The sequence below is a fragment of the Pristis pectinata genome, chromosome 10 (assembly GCF_009764475.1).
Source record: "Pristis pectinata isolate sPriPec2 chromosome 10, sPriPec2.1.pri, whole genome shotgun sequence".
Lineage (NCBI taxonomy): Eukaryota > Metazoa > Chordata > Chondrichthyes > Rhinopristiformes > Pristidae > Pristis > Pristis pectinata.
In genome coordinates, this window is record NC_067414.1 from 88093639 (window position 1) to 88112908 (window position 19270).

Genomic DNA, 19270 nt, shown 5'->3' on the forward strand with positions numbered 1-19270 from the left:
GAAACCAGGAGCATTACTTTAAAAAAAATGTTCATAATGTTGCAATATTTTGATTTTTCTTTAAGAAGAGGTTTTATAGGATGATATTGCAATCAAGATGAAAGAGGGTGAATTATAGATGATAAGTGATGTCATATTGGGAAGACATTTCACTGAAAAAAAACATATTTTTCTAGATTATTCCTTTCTCACTGGCATTTAAACATTAATCTGTAATTTAAAATAATTATGAACTGCTGTGAACATGGCAAGAAAAAGATAGTGTAATTTAAATTTGAATAACCAAATAGATAACTCCAAAGGCATGGGATCATTTGAGCAATTCTCCAGAAATGTCATTAATAACATGTACTGAAGTGGTAGAAACTTATCCCAGAGTGAAATAATGACCTAAACCATTTTTCAACTCCCTCTCTCTCTACACCTATCATGATAGTCTGCTGCTTCAGATATTAGACATTTGTCTCATACAGGAAGCACACCATGAATAATCTTTCTGAAAAACCTCCTACAGCATTTTGCACTCCGTTAAATTAGAAAAGATATTTTTTAAATGCACATTTTTTCATTAAAATTTTTTCTGCCCTAAATAAATTTAGGTTGAGTTTTGGTTTTGTATGTCGAATTGACAAGGAAATAACAGGATCAGCTGACAAACCACGGTCAAAGAAAACAACTTGCGTCAGAAATCATCTGTAGTGCATAGATTTTAAAACCCAGCAATTGTACAAATACACACTTTTGAAAACTCTCAAATCTAACCACTATTAAAATTTGTGCCTTTGCGTGTGTTTTGTCCTCAGAGAGCTATGCTGGTTTAGCTGCAGAAAACTACCCACACACACAACAGTGATATTTTCCATTTTTCTGCAATTCGTTTACAGTGTAGGAGCAGCAAGTTACATGTGGTTTTCTCTATCGGGAACGAAAATGACTGAGCTAAATCATACTAAATGCTAGTAATGGAAAAAAACAGAACATGGCAACAAGGGCAACATTTGACATAAAATATGTTATTAGCTAAATCCAAAAATTAGTACAAACTAGATTTCAATTCACTTCTATATGACCTTTTTTTCTAGAATATGAAAGAAGTAGTGGTGCAATTTGTTTTGCAGTGGTCATTGCAACTGCACAATTAATTTTGCAGGTTTTTACTTCAGTTGTAATTAAATTATAAAACACAACCTTGAGGTTTATTCAAAGCTTCTCCAAATATCAACCTTATGTTCATTAACAATTATTTGGGGCTTCATTAAAAACAAAAAGGACCAGAGAAGTCTCTTTTTTTTTGCACAGTTTAGTCATATAACAACGATAATTTGTTTTTTGCATGAGTAGAGGAGGTGGATGATGGCTGGAGACAGTCACTAAAGCAAGATCAGTTTGTGAGATTTTCCTTACGACGTTTAATGTAGGCAGTGAAACAAAGCCATACCTATCAAAATTTCCCTGCGGGTGATTACACAAAATAATCAGCAAAGCCATCAAGTTTCAGTTTGACTTATTTATATATGTATATTATATACAAACACACACATATACTCAACTAGATAAAGTAAAACATTACCCTACTTTGTCCCACATTTTATTTGCTGCACACTAAATGTTCCAATGGCACTTCATCCCATGATGAGAACTTGGCAGCAAAGTGAAAACCCATTTTAAAGGCTGTATTACTAAGCATTAGTTCTCAGTATTAATATTTGAATATCTTAATGGAATCGTCTCACTATATTAGGCTGAAATTATCTGAATAAACTAATTTAATTGTATGGAAACCTACAGAATGTTAATACTTAACATTTTGACTGATTTGTTTTCTTTGTGAGTAATCCATGCCCCAAACATATACATACATACATACACACATACACACACACACATACAATCAAAGATTTTGGTGGTCGTCTTCCTTTGCACTTGCTATTTTCTAAATGTTTTTGTGTGCTTTGCTTTGTTATCAGCTCTGTTTATCAGTACTTGTGGCCAGATCTTATGCTTTGTAGAGAGCTTTTTTTGTTCCCCGAAAGGTACTCACGATGCAATGCAGAGAATTATTACCATGGGCTAAGTGAGTTCTGTGAACAGCCTGATCCTGTGTTTAGTTAGTCGTAGCTAATTTCAAGAAAACACTTTTCATGCAGCAACTGCCAACAATTCATTCCATACAGCGTCAACCTGTGACAGCATATTAGATATCAGCCTTATCAATAAAGCAGATCGATGAGGTTTACTCTGACCTTCACAGAAGCTCCAACAGAAATTATTTCTGCGTTTAAAAGGCTCTGTATCAACAGGCTGCAGAAAGTGCAGCAACAGTTACGACACATACACCCACAATTATACAGATTATAATGCATACCAGTTCTGGCTCTTGCACATCACTTTAGTCTAAATGAACGAAGGCCACAGTGCATTTTACATCTGCGCACTCAACTTGATATTCGAACAATTAATTTGTCTCTTTTTTAGCTTGTTAAATTCAGGAGTAGCACAGCATGTAAACTGTAACAGTGTCTCTAATTCAAATTGTGGTTAGAGATGTCAATGTCTTAGTACAGATATAGAATGCTGAAACTGCTTAAAATATGTTTCCACCTTTTTACTCAATATAGTGTAGCTAATGTGCCCACACAGTGCATGAATGAAGCAGAGTTTAGAGTCATGACACATTGTGAAACTACCGAGTATATAGCTTCTATTCTTAATTAAATTTTTGCACTCAGAATATCAAATATACCTGTTCCTCAAAAGCCTGATACCCCCTAAGGTGGTCAGTTGTGAGCACGAAATGTAGGTCCCCACATTTTCAAAAAAGCAACCTTGATGAATTCGATTTCTAAAAAATTATAACTAATATTCATGCACCCTAATTAAAACAGCTAAGTATACCCAGGCTGTGGCTATCATTCTATATACAGAAAACAAAATTAGTGCTATTATAATTAAATCTTTACACTGAGAAGAAAACCTTACAATAAATTCTATTTAAGATGTACATTACAACTAAGAGTCATTATTTACAACCACTAAGAAATTGTAAAGGGGCTCAGTAGGGCTAAACCAATTCAGCAGCCAGACATGACTACTTTTAGTGAAACAGCTAGACTAAAGAATGCATTGTGAAGTTGTCAATAAGGGCAATAGCATGGACATGACAATTCTTCAGTAAAATGCAGTAAAAAAAACAATTCAACTACATCCACACCATCAACCCAATACAATGCTTTGATGCTTCAATTTGAATAATAAGCTGGAAAAACCTGCAAATTATCTATGCATGAGAAAACTTATAAATGTTTGAATTTAATTGCAAGTAATGGATTAAATGTATTCACTGGTATTGAACAAATAAAGAACAATTGGCAAGTCGCTATCTGATATCCAAATAAATGGGACATTTACTACAGACAAATCCTATCAAGGTCTCAATAAATGGGAAGCATATCAATTCACTAATAAACCTTTTAAAAAGTATAAACCTTTTATTGTCTTGTGGTCAATTAACCTATTTGAGGGTGTGGACATGATCTTGTTTTTACTAAAGCAGATAGTCAACTGTGCACATTTGTTTTCTACATGAGCTTTGCTTTCTTTCAAATATAAGAAAAACAAAATATATGCCATGTATCAAGAAATGAAAAGGAAACTATTTAAAAAAAATAGAAATGTCAATTTTAAAACTCTCAAAATCAATAGGGTTTATTGCTGTCACTACCATAAATCAAAAACTTGTAAACTGTAATAATTATATGTTCCAATGTGATTAAAATTCATTGTTTCACAAAGTCAGGCAAGTTCTTGATTGCAACATATGTTACACATAAAACTGTTATTGAATAGTCCTTTCTGTAAAAAAAAGACTAAATTGTAATGATCTTGACTAATGATTCTGGGTTTATTAAAAACTTTTTTTAGTTGAACAGTTGTCTGATGACTGTAGCTCCGTAGGTGGAGAAATTACCACAGAAGTACGTCGGCATTTAAATAAAACGAAAGAACTGCAAAAAATTACAATGGAAGAAAAGATGCAATGGGTAAAAATTGTGAAGGTAAAAATTGTGAGGATAAAAACTGTGAAGGTAAAAATTGACCCAAAGTTAGTCAGATATGACCAAGAATTACATTTTAAACCACCCCAGCTTCGTGTCATATTTCAAGCTTCAGAAAACAAACCAATTTCACACAAAAAAAAATCAATCATCACACCCACTGAGAAAATATGAAGAGCAGATCAGGTTGAAGATGGTTTTGCAGTTTTACCAAGCCCACACATGATAAATTTATGAAACTTTTAAGCTTCTGTGCGATGCAGTTAATATGACACAAAACAGTTTCGCAATGACAATAATTAGGTCATTGTTGTTGGGTGTTTTTCCAAACTGATTTCACATTAAAATGCCATGGCATTTCCTTGTTTTAGTTTCTTTGATACTATAGTATTGGAGCAGATGTGGCTATTAAAGTTTAAAGTTACAGATAGCCTACGGCTGCTATCAATCATCAAACCTCCCCACATATATGGGGACCAATTTTAGTTTCAGTAAAAATCACAATTTGTAGGTTTTTAATTACGGTGTAAAAAGCAAAAAGCTATTTCGCCTTTTGTCCCTTCAGTGTAGGACAGAAAAATGCAACTCAAGTGGTTACCAAATACATTGCAAATATAAATCCAGCCTCCCCACATGGGATCACCTGCTATAGAAATGGACCACTTTAATTCACTACCTCTCTTTGTCAAAGTAATTACAGTTTTGTGCCTGGCAAAACTGGATTTACTGTTTTTTGAAAAATAAGCAAATAAGTAAAACAAACATCATAATTTTATTTTCCTTAAGAAAAGTGCCACACTTTGGAGTTGTTTTTTTAAGTTGTACAATTTGCAAGAATAAAGGAAGTAAGCTGAAGGACTCAACAGATTTTCCTGATCATCTTTACTCTCAGAATGAAATAAAATTCCTAACCACATAATTTATGCACTACTAAAAAAAAAACCCCAAAAAGAAACACATACACTTTAGGTACAAATCATGTTTAGTAAAATCAAATAGTAGAAATTTGTTTTACTGATAGAAAGTGTTAGAGACTGCAATTTGAATTGCCGTTAATTCAGTTATCAGCTTTCAGTAGCAATGACCTTTCAAGGGATACCTACACAAGTAGTTGCTACTCCCAATGGTAAAAAGGCTAATTGGCATTATCTTGCATCTATTTCAGTTTCATAGTAACAACTTGAAATATGCTGCAAAGATATGCAAAACAAGTAATTAAGATTTTAAGAATGTCATGCCTGTTGTCTTGACTATTCTGTCTGGCTTGCTTTGCTGCTAGGCTCTGCTTAAAGTGGATTAACATCTGAGAGTGGGATTGGGTTGAAGGCTGGGTTGGGGGGAGGGTTCGCAAGTGATGGAAAAAATGTTTAAACTTAGTGAAAGTTGGTCTGTAAAGCAAATTTGCAAAAATATCCACAAATACCCCCATATGTCATATTATTGAGGCAACTTAACTATCAGAAATGAAAAATTGATGATCTCTGCAAATACTGCAGCTAAATTGTAATTTAAATTATATTCCTACAAAAATATTTGTTATCAGATTTATAGCAAGAGTCTAAAATGAGGAAAGATCCTTGAATTTCTATTAATTTAACACTATCAGGTTGGCATCCAAGCTTATTTTGAATGCCACAATGTCTGTCTCTCCCTTGCCTGGAAGAATTACTATTATTTGATTGCAACAGTTCTTCTTGAATACAAGATTTACATTTACCTTGAACTCATTTTAAGTTTGTTTAGAATTTCACCTCATTACATTTCCCATGAGAACTTCCCACATGAGCTCCCTTAATTGCTACTTCCCAGGTGACATGCTAGATATGTTTAGTGAGCCAGCAGGATAAATATTATTAAAGTCTAAGAAATGCACTTTGCGGCACAGCAATAACCATGCACGCAATAGATAAATCCTGCAATTTGTTATCTACCACGAAATAAAATTCTCCACACAATAAATGATACTGTAAAGGTCATATAATACTAGGTGAATTCACATCGAAATGAATGCTAACCTGACAGCCACAATCGAAGACAAGTAGATGTTATGGGTATTTTATTTTTCAGTGCTTGCGTGGTTATTTGTGACTCATTGCACAGTGCCTGATAACCTTTATTCATTTCGTACTCACTTATCTGGCAGCATTTTTTTCAATAGAAAATTTAAAAGAAACAAAAAAATTCTAGTTGTGTTTATTTAAAAGGTGCTTGATGCAAGGTGGTTTCAAGTGCTCGTGAAGTAACCTATCGAGAGTCAAATGTGCAAAACAGGATAGGAATTTAAAAAAACATGCACATCAGAATTATTGCTTTTAGGTGTTAGACAGTGTACATGGCAAATGTCTTCTGTGTGGAATCATCTTCACATCTGCAGAAATTAAAATGTATATTGTTTTCTTTAACTTGATTCTGCACAGCCAAAATATGTAGTCAACTAATAAAAAAATTAAAGCTTTTAAGGAAAATTATTTTCTTCTCACAAATTACCAGAGCAGATAACAGTGCCCATTTGCAGATCTATGGCAAGGGTCTGTGTTCAAGTGGCTTGAGTAGATGGTCAGTGTTCACAGGATCTTTGACTGAGAGAAGCTTACCCAAGCCTGGATAGTTCACAACTACAGATTAAGTAACTGAATGGCAGCCATGTGTGAGCAACTTGAGTGATTTTTCTTTTTTCCCCACTCCCCAAGTTTGGTGAACTGAGGCCAAATATATCCAAGAGTCATCCTAAGCTGCCAATGCTTCTTCCCAGCTGCTTCATGGTGGCGGTAGTAGAAGCCTGACAACAAGGTGTTTATATTCTTCACTTGGATGAAACCAGAGGGGGAAAGAAAATGAGGAAACAGGTCATCAAAATTTGCTGTAAAAATGAAAAGGGAAGATAAAACCTCCACTTTCACAAGAAATGGGCTCATGCATACATCCCCCAGTGACAAGCAAAAAGATTCAAAAATTCAATTGAAGGTGACTTGGATCTTTAAATATGCACAAATTACCATGATCTAAAACGTAAGAAGAGGAAGCAGAAACTGTTGCAACTTTCTAAAGGGAATTACATAAATATTTGAAAAAGCAAAACTTACAGGGCATTTGGGAAAGCAATGGGAAGTTGGACAGCTTGCCTTAAGAATTAGCACAGGCCATGACCTCCAGTGCGATAGGATGCAATGATTCCATGTAAATGTTATTCTACACTTTCATCAAACTGGTTAAATATTTTTTAGAAACTGTGCTGTATTTATAAGACCAAGTGCACTGTGAAAGCTTAGTTCTTTATGAAATGTGCTGTGAAACCACGTTGTTTATGAAATGTGCAGTAAAAGCATACAAGTACAATGCAGCTGGGAATGGAGATTCTAGAAAAAACTACTTCTACAACCCCAAATCTTTGCCTGTCCACAGATTCAACAAACCGATCTGCTCAGAGAATGCAAAAAGGTAAGGCAGGTGGATTGTGGGGGAGGGGAATTGAGGTGGGGGACTAGCAAGGATGAAAAGGGGGAAAAAAAATCAGGTTGCCTTTGTGTTATTCAAATAGATGCTTAGCTCCACCTGGCTGACACACACCGCAGCCTAACTTGAATGGCATGTCACATCACATTAAAAATAAAAGTGCAACACTGACATGAAATGTTTTCCCTCCTAACAGAATTATAATAGAATACCAATTAGAAATTATAATAGAATATTTGGTAAAACAGGACACTGATGACTCTGACCATGTCTGAAGTGGTGGTCTTAAGTCTCAGCAAGTTTAATGTTAAGTGCTCAGTGAGTTTAATACCATAACTCAAAGCAATCTTTCCCCACATTTCCTGGAATGTCAGTAAAAACTTCCATTTCAATGGTGCCCTTCAAATGGAAAATTGCCCCAAGACATCTCTCAGGTTAATCAGAAAAACCTGGCACTGCATTTAAGTAAAACTGAAAAAGGTGGTTAAAAAGGTAGGGTTTAAGCATCCTCTTAAAATGAGGAGAGAAAGTGGAGTAAGGTGAAGTGGTTTGGAATTAGCAACTCCAGACATTGCTGCCTGGATAATTGGCAGCACAGATGTCAATGGTGGGTGAAAAATATTACAGAATAGGCCAGAGTTTCAGGAGTGCAGATTTCTCCCAGGGTTGCAAGGCTGGGCGAGGTTATGAAGGAGAGAAGACCCTGAGTTCTTGAAAAGGTTTGGGCATAAGGGCAAGCTGCTGCATATCTGTCGATGATGGGTGATGTAAAATAATGGATTTTTGTGCATGTGGGATCCCAGTCACAGGGAGTACTGCCAATGGAGCAAGTGGACTGTAGCTTGATACTTTGGTTCCAAGAACTATGGAGCAGGAGTAGGCACTCATGTGGTCCTGACACAGGGGCTCAGAGAGTCATGTTATGTGATAGAGAATACTGGGAGCTCACTCCCTGTGGGTCAATGTATAAGTAAATGAAGGATAACACAGAGTTAGTGAATGTAATCCAGAAAAAAAAAGTTTCACAAGATGAAAAACTATCAGACCAGTGTGCATTTATTTATTAAATAGACCAGTAGCAAATTTACATTTGCTTCTTGATCTTAAAAAAATGACTGGTGAATAGAACAACCACCGTGAGACCATTTAGTGACATCCTAATGGCCAAGGAAGAAAATAGCATCTTCATTTTGCCTCTGGGACGGAGTTAAAACACTGAATCTCCCCATAATGCAGGCTTCATAGATTTATGAAAAGTTTGTTATAAAAATAGCTGTGCTTAAATCCGCAGTACCAAAACCATTAACCTATCAACGTGACCTGCAGGTGCAACTGTGAGGAGATTGCAATCATAGATAATCCTCAACTATTTCATACTACTACCACTGGAGTATAATCACCTATGGGGTCAGTGTTCTCTGAGCAACATCATGAGACTACTGCTTGCCATACATTTTGGTCAGAACTGTAGCTCTAACAGGGATAATTTGAAGCAGAGTTACTATGTGAACTTGGTAGCTAGCTCTGGATATTTATCTCCTGCCTATTTAGATATCCCTACCATAAATTTAGTGCACTTTAGGATCACTTTTTAAGTAGCAGTCTCAAACATCCTTAACACAGATAATGGAAGCAAAGAGTATATCACAGTGCAAGTGTATCACCAGTTACATAATAACTTTTCTTTGATTTGAAGCTTGGAAGTAATCCTCCCTTGCAAAGTGTCACATTGGAGAGGAAAGGAGAAGTATACAGCAAAACACGTTGCTCCATGATCAAGTTCATGCTCACATGATCCATGTAATGGTTATTAATTTTGAGTAAAGCTTGAACACTAAAGGGATATTTTTTGCAAAAGATTTATTTCTGGTGTTGAACAAATTTCTAACCTGCTCAACTGCCCTCCAATCTTGACACTCACACTGTTTCAATTTACCCCCAAATAATTCAGTGTGAAAGTATACAGGAGGAGCAGGGATATTAAAAACAGCATTTTAGTGCATTTCCATGGAATAAAAATTCCACAAAGCATTGCAGGTAGCAGCATTCCTATACCTGTGCCACCAAATAATAGAAGCTCCCCCTTTCCCCAACCTCAGCCTTTTGATGTCACCACTTAAATACTGGCAAATTTTTCTTCTAAGAATTACTGTAGGTTATTAGTGCAAACTTCCCTCCATGGTTTTCTTCTGAAAAGGAATAACCTGTTAAGGCACAGAAAGAGACCAAGCTCTTTGCACAAGAGCTCAAACGGAAACAGACAGTATGTGAATTATTTTAATAGCACATGAAAATGGTTTTCATATTTTGCCTCTTTTGCAAGTTATGTTTTAAAACTAAATGCTAACATCATGGCTACTAGGCATCAACTCGGGAGCCAGTATTATGTAAAGAACCATGGTTAGCTGGCAATTCTGTAGTACAGAATCCCCTGGAGAAGAATGTTCATAATTTGATAGAACTACATATTAAGCTTGAAAGTGGTGTGGTTAAGTCTGAAACTAGGGCCTTAAATTTAAACAAAGTCAATAATGGAGGTATGAGTGGTGAGCTGGCTGAGACTGATTGGGAAATTAGATTGAAAGAAACAATGGTAGATAAACAATGAAAAATGTTTAACAAAATAATTCTTAGTTCCCAATGAATGTACATCTCTTTGGGTAACAAAATCTCCACTGCAAAAGCAGCATAGCTGTGACTCACTAACATGTTTATATTGGTTCAGATGTAAAGAAAAGAAATAGTAGGCCACAGGGATCTGTGCGATGGCCCTAGCAGTTCACATTCTGTATCAATGATCTGTATGAGGAGAATCAAGTGTGATATATTCAGGTTTGCTGATGATACAAACTTAGGTGGCAATGAGCTGTGAGAAGGATGCAGAGAGGTTTCAAGGGGAAGTGAGTGGGGGAGGACGTGGCAGATGGAAAATAATGTGGAAAAATTAGTCATCCATTTTGATCGAGAAAAAAAGAAACGTATGCTTTAAAAAGCAACAAAAGGAATAGAGCTGGTATGCAGAGGGGCCTGGACGTACACAAATCATTGTACATACAGGTACAGCAAGCAATCAGGAAATCGAGCAGTATAGAACCATACAGCGGAGGAACAGGCCCTTCGGCCCACAATACTGTGCTGAACTAATTGAGCTAATGACACCTAATCCCTTCTTCTGACTGCACATAGTCCATATCCCTCCATTCTCTGCAATATTCATGCACCTATCTAAGAACCTCTTAAATGCCTCAATCACATCTGCCTCCACCACCACTCCTGGCAGCGCAAAATGTTGATCTTTATTACAAGACGATTTAAGTACAAGAGTAGAAATACCCTGCTGTAATTATATAGACCCTGGTTAGACCTCAGCTGTGATATTGTGTCTGGTCTTCTTATCCATGTGCGATAGAAAGAATGTAGCGAAGGGTCGACAGATTGATTGCTGGAATGGCAGGTTTGTCATATGAGGAGTGGCTAAGTGGGCTGGATTTGTACCCTTTTGAGTTTATATTAATGAGAAGTAATCCCAATCAAATATACAAGCCCTTACAGGACTTGACAGGGTAGAAGCAAGGATGGTGCCTCCTCTCACTGGAGTGCCTAGAACCAGGAGTTACAGTCTCAAAGTTAAGGGTCAGCCATTCAGGACAGAGATGAGAACAGCTTTTTTCAGCCTCGGAGTCCTCTGCTCACGAGGACTGTGGAGGCTTAGTCTTTGAGTGTATTTAAGGCACAGATCGATGGATTTTAGGAAATCAAAGCATGTGGGGTTAGTGCAGGAAATTGGTGCTGAGAAAAGAAATCAGCCATGAATCTTGTGAATAGCAGAGCAGGCTTGTGGGGTTGAGTGGTCTACTCCTGCTTCTAGTTCTTTCATTCTTAAGATAAAAATAGCTTTAAAAAAATCAGCAAAAAAACCCACAAAATTGGCACTGAGGGAGAAAGCAGAATATGGGAGAATAGCAAGCATGCAAGAAACAGATTGTTGGAACTTTTAAAAGCAGACCTTTAAAGGCAGGTACAGGAGAAATTATATGGGGCAATTCAGAAATGGTAATCAACTGAGATATATCCTAAATTTGTAACTTAGAAGCATGACCTTGATGTTGAGCATTGGTATTAAAGGCTGGAGACATTGTAATGTTTTCCCAAGTGTGAAGTTCTGTTTACACACAGATTTCTAGCTGTAATATGTTGGAATAGTTAATCCAAGGTAGGAATCACAACCAAAAATTTGACTTTCTAACCGGTCACTTAACTCAGCAGTTCAAATTGAATATCTCCTTGGTCATTTAAAATGTCCAAATAAATCAATTCCTGTATTTTTTGTTATTTAAAAGTAAGCTTTAAAAGTTGGAAACTGAGGTATGAGCTTGCAAAAGTATAAAAAGCAGAACTTGTATTTGTAAAAGTAAATAGTGATGAACCAAATAGAAGATAAATGCTGAGTATATAATGATGAATTATGCAGAGGAGTTAACTTTCGAACGTAAAGGTGAACATATATAGAGAAAGCGAGTGGGAAGCCCAACTTCAAACAAAACTATTATGCAGTTACGGGTGTTGGGAGAGAGAACTCTAGATCTGTTCCCATTAGAAATGTTGCAAAGGATTGATATCTATTAGCCTAAACACTTGGATTCTACACTGGAACAGTATTCATCTTTCAGTATCCATCTTTCCCATTACCACAATGCTCATACTGGCAAACAAACATATTCGCAGCCCTGAGTTGTCCAGGTTTGAATTTTGAGCAGATATGCACCGTTTCACCACCCATCAACATTAGTTTTAGCACAGCATTTCTAATATTTCTAAATGATTGTATTTTTATATTTTGTTTTTGATTGCTTCCACTTAAATCATTTTTCAAAAAATGTCAGAGATATTTAAAAGCTATTAATTTGACAGTCAGATATCCGAGCTGGCAAAGCAATGCCATCCCCACCCCCAACACAGCTTTGCCAGCTGTCAGAACATTCAGGGGTAGGGTGTCCACATGATGCCCACTCATGGCCCAGTTACCATCTGCTCACATTACTGGTCAAGTGTGTAGAGAAGAGCCTGCCTACCCGACCCATGCCCAACAATACGTGGTGGGTATCAAAGAAATGATGTCCTTGGGTCAGACCAGGCTGGATTGGTTCTTTATAAACCACTGGTCCAAGACTTAGTCCTGTGGGACACGATGGGATGATGTCTGACGTCCTCAAATAACCAACAGACAGGCAGCCGTTATTTCTCAATCTGTGGCTTCATCAGAGCCTGGTTGCCGGCCACATCCTGATGGAACCTTACTATGTGTTGGATGTCAAAAGAATTTCGCCCTCAAGATTGTGTTAGGTTCCAACTGACTCAGGTCAGGTTGGGTTTGGACTTCAACTAGGCGATGATTTATACCGTCCCTCGGGATTTTTTTCTACTGACTTGTCTGCCACTGACTTGTATTCTGTCTGTCCATTTATAAACAGTAACACCACATTCGCAGTCTACCATTCCTCTGTCGCCAGGGAGGATTGAAAAATAGTGAGCCCGGCAGTTATTAACAACAAAATGAACACATGCTAAATTTCTGTTGTGACTGTAGTTTGCATCTACTATGTAAATATAGCAAGCTTACAGCAATTAATGCATTTCAATGGGAGCTAGACAACAAAATGCCATTTTGACATCAGCGAAGAAGAGCAACAAAACTCAGACTGCAAAGCTTGCACCTCTGTGCTAAACCTCACATCTCTTCTCATCTGAAGTTACTGTTGCAAATTATTTACAACAGTATTATGGGACACCTAATTAGCCAGTTAATTTGACATCAATTTTGTGATCTATTGTGAATATTATTGTGCATTCTTCTGAAATGTGTGATAGTCCAATCCAAAACAATCCTGGCCAATATTTATCCTCAAGCTACATCACTGAAACTGATTATGAGGTATTACTGATTTGCAGGTTGTAAAATAGCTGCTGAGTTTCACGTGTTCAAAACAGTGAACACACTTGAAATATACTTCACTGAATGTGAAGGGTTTTACTGTATCCTGAATTCATGGAAATATGCTGTATATATGACAAGTCCCTCTCCTTTATGTTGTAAGAGACATTGGACATATTGGAGTGCAATCTCAGCCTAATTATTCACCCCTTGCAGTGTCCTGGAGAAACAAAAATGAAATATTTATTGTCTCATTTTCTTCAGAGAATGCCGTATCTCCCAGTGATTAAGAACGAAATCAGTGAAAAGGATCTGAAATGTACTGTGGTGCATCTATGAATCATCAAAGAAACGCAAACAGACTTAAGTCTACCATATCCACTCCACAGTGTTAAAATACATGTTCAAAAATCATTGCATTCAATGTATGCCACATTAATTAATCTGAAGTGCTTTTCTGATCAGCTTCTCTGACTAATATGCCTCAAGTTTCCCAGGATCATATCAATATGAAGAAATTGGGGGTATGGCATCATGTATGTTACTAGGCTAGCAATGTAGCGACATGGACTAATGACCTGGAACATGAGTTTCTAAGCCCACCATGACAGCTGCTGAGTTTAATTTCAGTTAATTAAATCATCAGGAGCGTAAAGCCTGCAGCAACAATTATAATCATGACAAGAGTGGATTATTTTACATGTCCTTGAAGGTAAAAAATAGTCCGTCTACATGTGACTCCAGATTCACAACAATGTGATTTGAGGACTCTTAACTGCTTGCTTACTTGTCCAGTGACCCATTCGGTACAAGAGTAATTAGAAACGTGCAGTAAATGGTGGGGGTTACCAGCAATGCCCACAATCTCAGAAATGAATTTACAAAAGAAGCATCAATCAAAAGCTGAGCCAATCAACAATCACCATCTCTCACAAACTTGAACCACATCCTCTGATCAATGGTACTTAGCATTGTCTCTAATACACACAGACTCATTTCTCAAATATTTTGAAGTATCCACTTGATTTTATTAAGTAATTTCTAAATTCAAACATTATTGTTAGGAAAAGAAAAACTTTATTTAAATAGCACCTACCACAAATTTGGATATAACAAAGCACTTTGCAGCCAATTAAATGCAGTTTGAGATGTGCCCAATTTCACCCAGCAGAATCTGACAACAACAATAAAATAAATAGCCAGAAGATCTACCTTATTTCCTCAGGATATGTTAGCTGGGGGGATAACACCGACCAGGCTACTAGGGATAACTTGCCTGCTCTCCTTTGGAAAAAGTTCTCTGTAATGGAGAGAACAGCTGCCTCATTCAAGAAATGTGCAAACTCCAAAAGGACAGCACTTCTGCAGCAATTAGATGGTGTGTGCAGGTCTCTGGAGCAAGGTTTTGGGGTTGTACCTTCTGAACTTGCACTTTCACAAAATTGACTACATTTGGAGCAGGATAATGAGCTGCCATATAATCAATGATTTATAGAAAATGTTTTGACACAATTAGAGGGCGCTTGGCCCATTGTGTCTCTGCCACCCAGCCTAATCCCACTCTCCTTGCATTCGGTCTGTGACCCTGCAGATCACGGCATATCAAGTACACATACAAGTACATCTGAAGTGTGTTTGCTTCTGAAATGTTTCTGCTTCTATCATCCTTTCATGCAGTGAATTCCAGACTCCTACCACCGTAGGTGAAAATATATTTCCTCATTTCATCTTTCCTCCACCTCCTCTGTTCCAAAGGAACAACCCCAGCTTATCCACTCTTTTGTCACAGCTACAATTTTTCCAGTCCTGGCAACATCCTCTTAAATCGTGTCTGCACCCTCACCAGCGCAATCAAATATTTCCTGTTATGTGGGTGACCAGAACTGTATGCGGTACTCAAGCTGTGGTCTAACCCGTGTTGTAAACATCCAGCATAACTCTGCTGCTCTTTTGTTCTATTCTTGGATATAAAGGAAAGAATCTTGTATGCTTTTTTAACTCCCTGTTATTCACAGATTCATAAATGCAGCAGATATTCTCCAAGGACCCTCTACTACTCTCTACTCTTAATATCCCTCTATTTACAGGTATTCCTCAAATATATCAAAGCTCAATTTATTTTTATTGGCAATGATTAATCCTCCACTCTCTGCTCACTGTACCATGCATTCTCCATTTATGAAATTTCAGTTAATGAAACCATTTCCAGGAAGCCAACCTGTTTGCAAATGAATAAATGGCTTGTAGCTCCTGGGTGCACAACCTCAGGATTGAATTCCATTTGCCACTCTTCCACTCCTCTGCCCGGATGTACATCTTCCCACACTCTAAAACTTTGCAACTCACTTTCAAACAACATTGCCAATTTTTGTATCATCTGCAAACTTCTTTGTCATGACCACTGCATTTAAAAAAAAAATTAATATATACAACAAAAAGAGATCATAGCATCATAACAGCACAGAAGGGCCACTTGCCTCAGCATCACATCAGCTCTCTGAGATCAATTCAGCCAATCTTATTTCCACTCTTTCCCTGGAAGTCTGCAAATTATTCTTCATCAAGTTCCATTTTCTGATCAAATCTATTTGACTCTTATAGGGAGTGAGCTGTAGATCATAATCCAGATCATATCTCTCCCTTTTATTTGTTCTTCGCTTTGAATCCTTCAATCATCTGCTAATGGGAACACTTCCCTCAATCTACCCTACCTAAACCAGTCATGATCTTGTCCACCTCTATCAAATCTCCCCTGCCTAGGACAACAAACCCAACTTCTCCTTATGGTTCCTGTCCCACTCAGCTCAAATCCTGATGCAAATGCATTATGCTCCATGCATTTTCTCAATTTATTTCAGATTTCCAGCATTTGAAACAGTTTTTCTTTTTTAATAGTCATTAAACACAGAAACAGGCTCTTCAACCCATCATGTCCATGCTGGACCAACAAGTACCTATCCCACACTAATCCATTTACCCAGCACTTGGTCCAGACCCTTCAAGGCCTTGGCAATTTCAATGCTTGTCTAGATACTTCTTAAATATCTGAAAGTACCTGCCTCCACCACCCACCCAGGCAGGTGCTCTGGATTCCAAACATCCTCTGGTGTAAAAAATTCTTCCTCAGATCCCTCTAACCTCTTACCCCTTTACCCTAAATCTATGCCCTCTAGTGTTAGATATCTCTGTTTTTTTTTGTCATGATGCAACACCTAAAATAAGGAAAATGCAACTTGTCAAATTAGTATTAATCAAAAATTATTTGACATATTTGTGGTTCTTTGCTTGGACTGAGTTTAGGAATTTTAATATTGATGATTTACATGTAAACAAGAAGCATCAAACAAAGATGTATTTTTATGACCATCTTTGGCTTGGGTGTATGTTGATGATGGTGAATGAGTACTGATGTTGTGTTTAAATTGCACCAGTTCTAGTCTCAGTTTTGCACAGAGAGTGGAGGGTGACTGCAATTTGCTGCCAGGGGTGGTGGTGGAGGCAGATACGATAGAGCCATTTAAGAGGCTCTTAGATAAGTGCATGAATATTCAGAGAATGGAGGGATATGGACCATGTGTAGGCAGAAGTGATTACTTTAATTAGGCGTCATTAGCTTAATCAGTTCAGCACAACATGGTGTTCTAGTCAACTTTGAGACTGCATTTATTAAATCAAAATGTACACCCCTTTGGAACAATGGGGCTTCATGAATTAAGATGTTAGACAAAAGTCAAAAGCCAGAATAAAACTGCTGTTACTACAAAACATAGAAATTATTGCATGATGTATTTAGGGCAGAAGCATTAATACATTCGAAGGATTTTGATTAATTGGATAGCTCTATCAGAAAGCCACTGCAGATAAGCTCCTACTGTACTGCATCACTCTACACCCTAATACTAGGAAAGGAAAGGAGTTGGGGTGCTTGAAGATTTGGTTGCAAGGTGGGCACAAAATAAGGGATGGAACCCCAGTGGAGGTGTGTTGACTGGGGCCCAAGGTTATGGGATTCAGGTTCTGCAGTCCACAAAGGAGATGAGGAGGTGCAGAACTGAAGTTTGCATTGAGGGATCTGGAGATCATAGGCAGGGGATTGCTAATTGCAAAGGCTCATCTGGAGACTGGGGGAAGGGGGGTTCTCTGAGAGCATGTGGTGGTGATCTGGAGCTTGCCAAGGGTATGAAGGTAGTGGGTAGCTTCAGACTACGTGGTGTCAGGATGTTGATGGCTACTGATCATCAGGGATCTAAGTGATCACTCAGGGGTGAGTGGACATCACCCACTCAGGCTGCATGCATAGGGCAATGTCTCAGAACTGTGGAGGGATGGAACTACATCCAAAGAAGAAGCAGACTAGTAGTGGAGGAGTGGGGCAGGCAAGGTGAAAAGTGGGTGATTTGGATCACACCAGGCTAGCTGGGGTGGGGAGGAGGGAGGGGGTTCTGGGACAAGCACTCGCTTCATAAGCAGTGTTGGTGAACCCCTCAACTGCTGAATCCAGAACTTCACGCTGGGTTTCCTAGATACATATAAACAGCTGGTGACATTAAAACCAGATAGCAACCAAGATCTGAATCTCATTTACATGTATGATCAATGAGTTGGCACCCAAGAAAAGGCCACTGCATTGCAGTGCCCCAATCTCCCACCCTCCCAACCCATTAAACCCCCTCACTCCAATCTGGCCCAATTAATCCTAACACAGACACACTTGAAGCCTCATCCCTTACCCACACAGTCCACACTTTCCAGACATAGGGAGAAAGTTAAATTTAATTGCATAATAACATTATTCAATTCTATTCATGATACTTTGTAAACTATCCAAGGATAGAGACATGGCTGTTTCAAACTTGTTAACCTCACCGATCCCTGCTAAAATAGTGGAAAAAGTGAGTCATACCAATGTGTTAACCATTGGCACTCTAATATTGCACACATTTATCTGCAGTCTTGCCACTCAGAGGAGGGAGATATATACTGCAAGTACAAAATGATATTTGTAACATAATACTCAGACAAATGCAATCCTAAGCAAACACTAAGAAATTGCCCACGCATTTGTCTACTTTCTCTACACAGATTAGTGAAAGTATGTGACCTTACAAAAGCTAAATATAATAAGATATGGGGAAATACTACATAAGAGAGCGAGCACCAAAATGTGGTTTGCAAATCAATGTTCTCAAACTGTACATAAGAGAATCATTTACGCAAGTCAAGCATGTATCCCGTACAGGCATAAATCCATCTGTGACAAACAGCCATGAAACTTGCAACATGCCAGACACTGGCTCACATCTCACACGAGTCAAGAGGTCATGCAATGGAACGACTAGGCAGTCATTGTCTGCATGAGATCTATTTAAAACTATTTCCATTCCATTTATTTTATCAGTAACAAATAAATGTGAAGGAGGGAGTGAACGCTACTCTTCGTCAGTAACAGAGAGGAGGTAGAATAAATAACCAAGCTGGTCAATTTATCCATTTCTTTCTTTTTTAGAAACTACGATTGATATCAGCACAACATGCCAGACAGGAATTGCTCTTTTTGGATTTCACTGTGACAAAAAAAAATCACTTATACAGTGGCTCTTCATATCAAAATGCTCAAAGGGCTTCACATAGTTTAAGGACTACTGTTCTGCAGGGAAACACAACTGGCAGCCTACCCCAGCAAAGTCCCAGAAGCAGCAAGGAATTAAATGATTAGGTTTTGATGGCGTAGCTTAAAAAGAGAACGTCTAACACTGCTTCCAATAAGTGCTCTGGATTAGTACATTGAGACAAACTCTTTTTTTTTCACAGCTTACTAGACAGGCTGCTA

The 19270-nt window shown here is 37.8% G+C and overlaps 1 long non-coding RNA gene across 2 annotated transcripts in view; it reads right to left on the bottom strand.

Annotated features, from left to right (window-relative positions):
- LOC127574874 (uncharacterized) overlaps positions 1-19270 on the bottom strand; it is a 460663-nt gene that overhangs the window by 209284 nt on the left and 232109 nt on the right. The gene's annotated exons all lie outside the window — the stretch shown is intronic.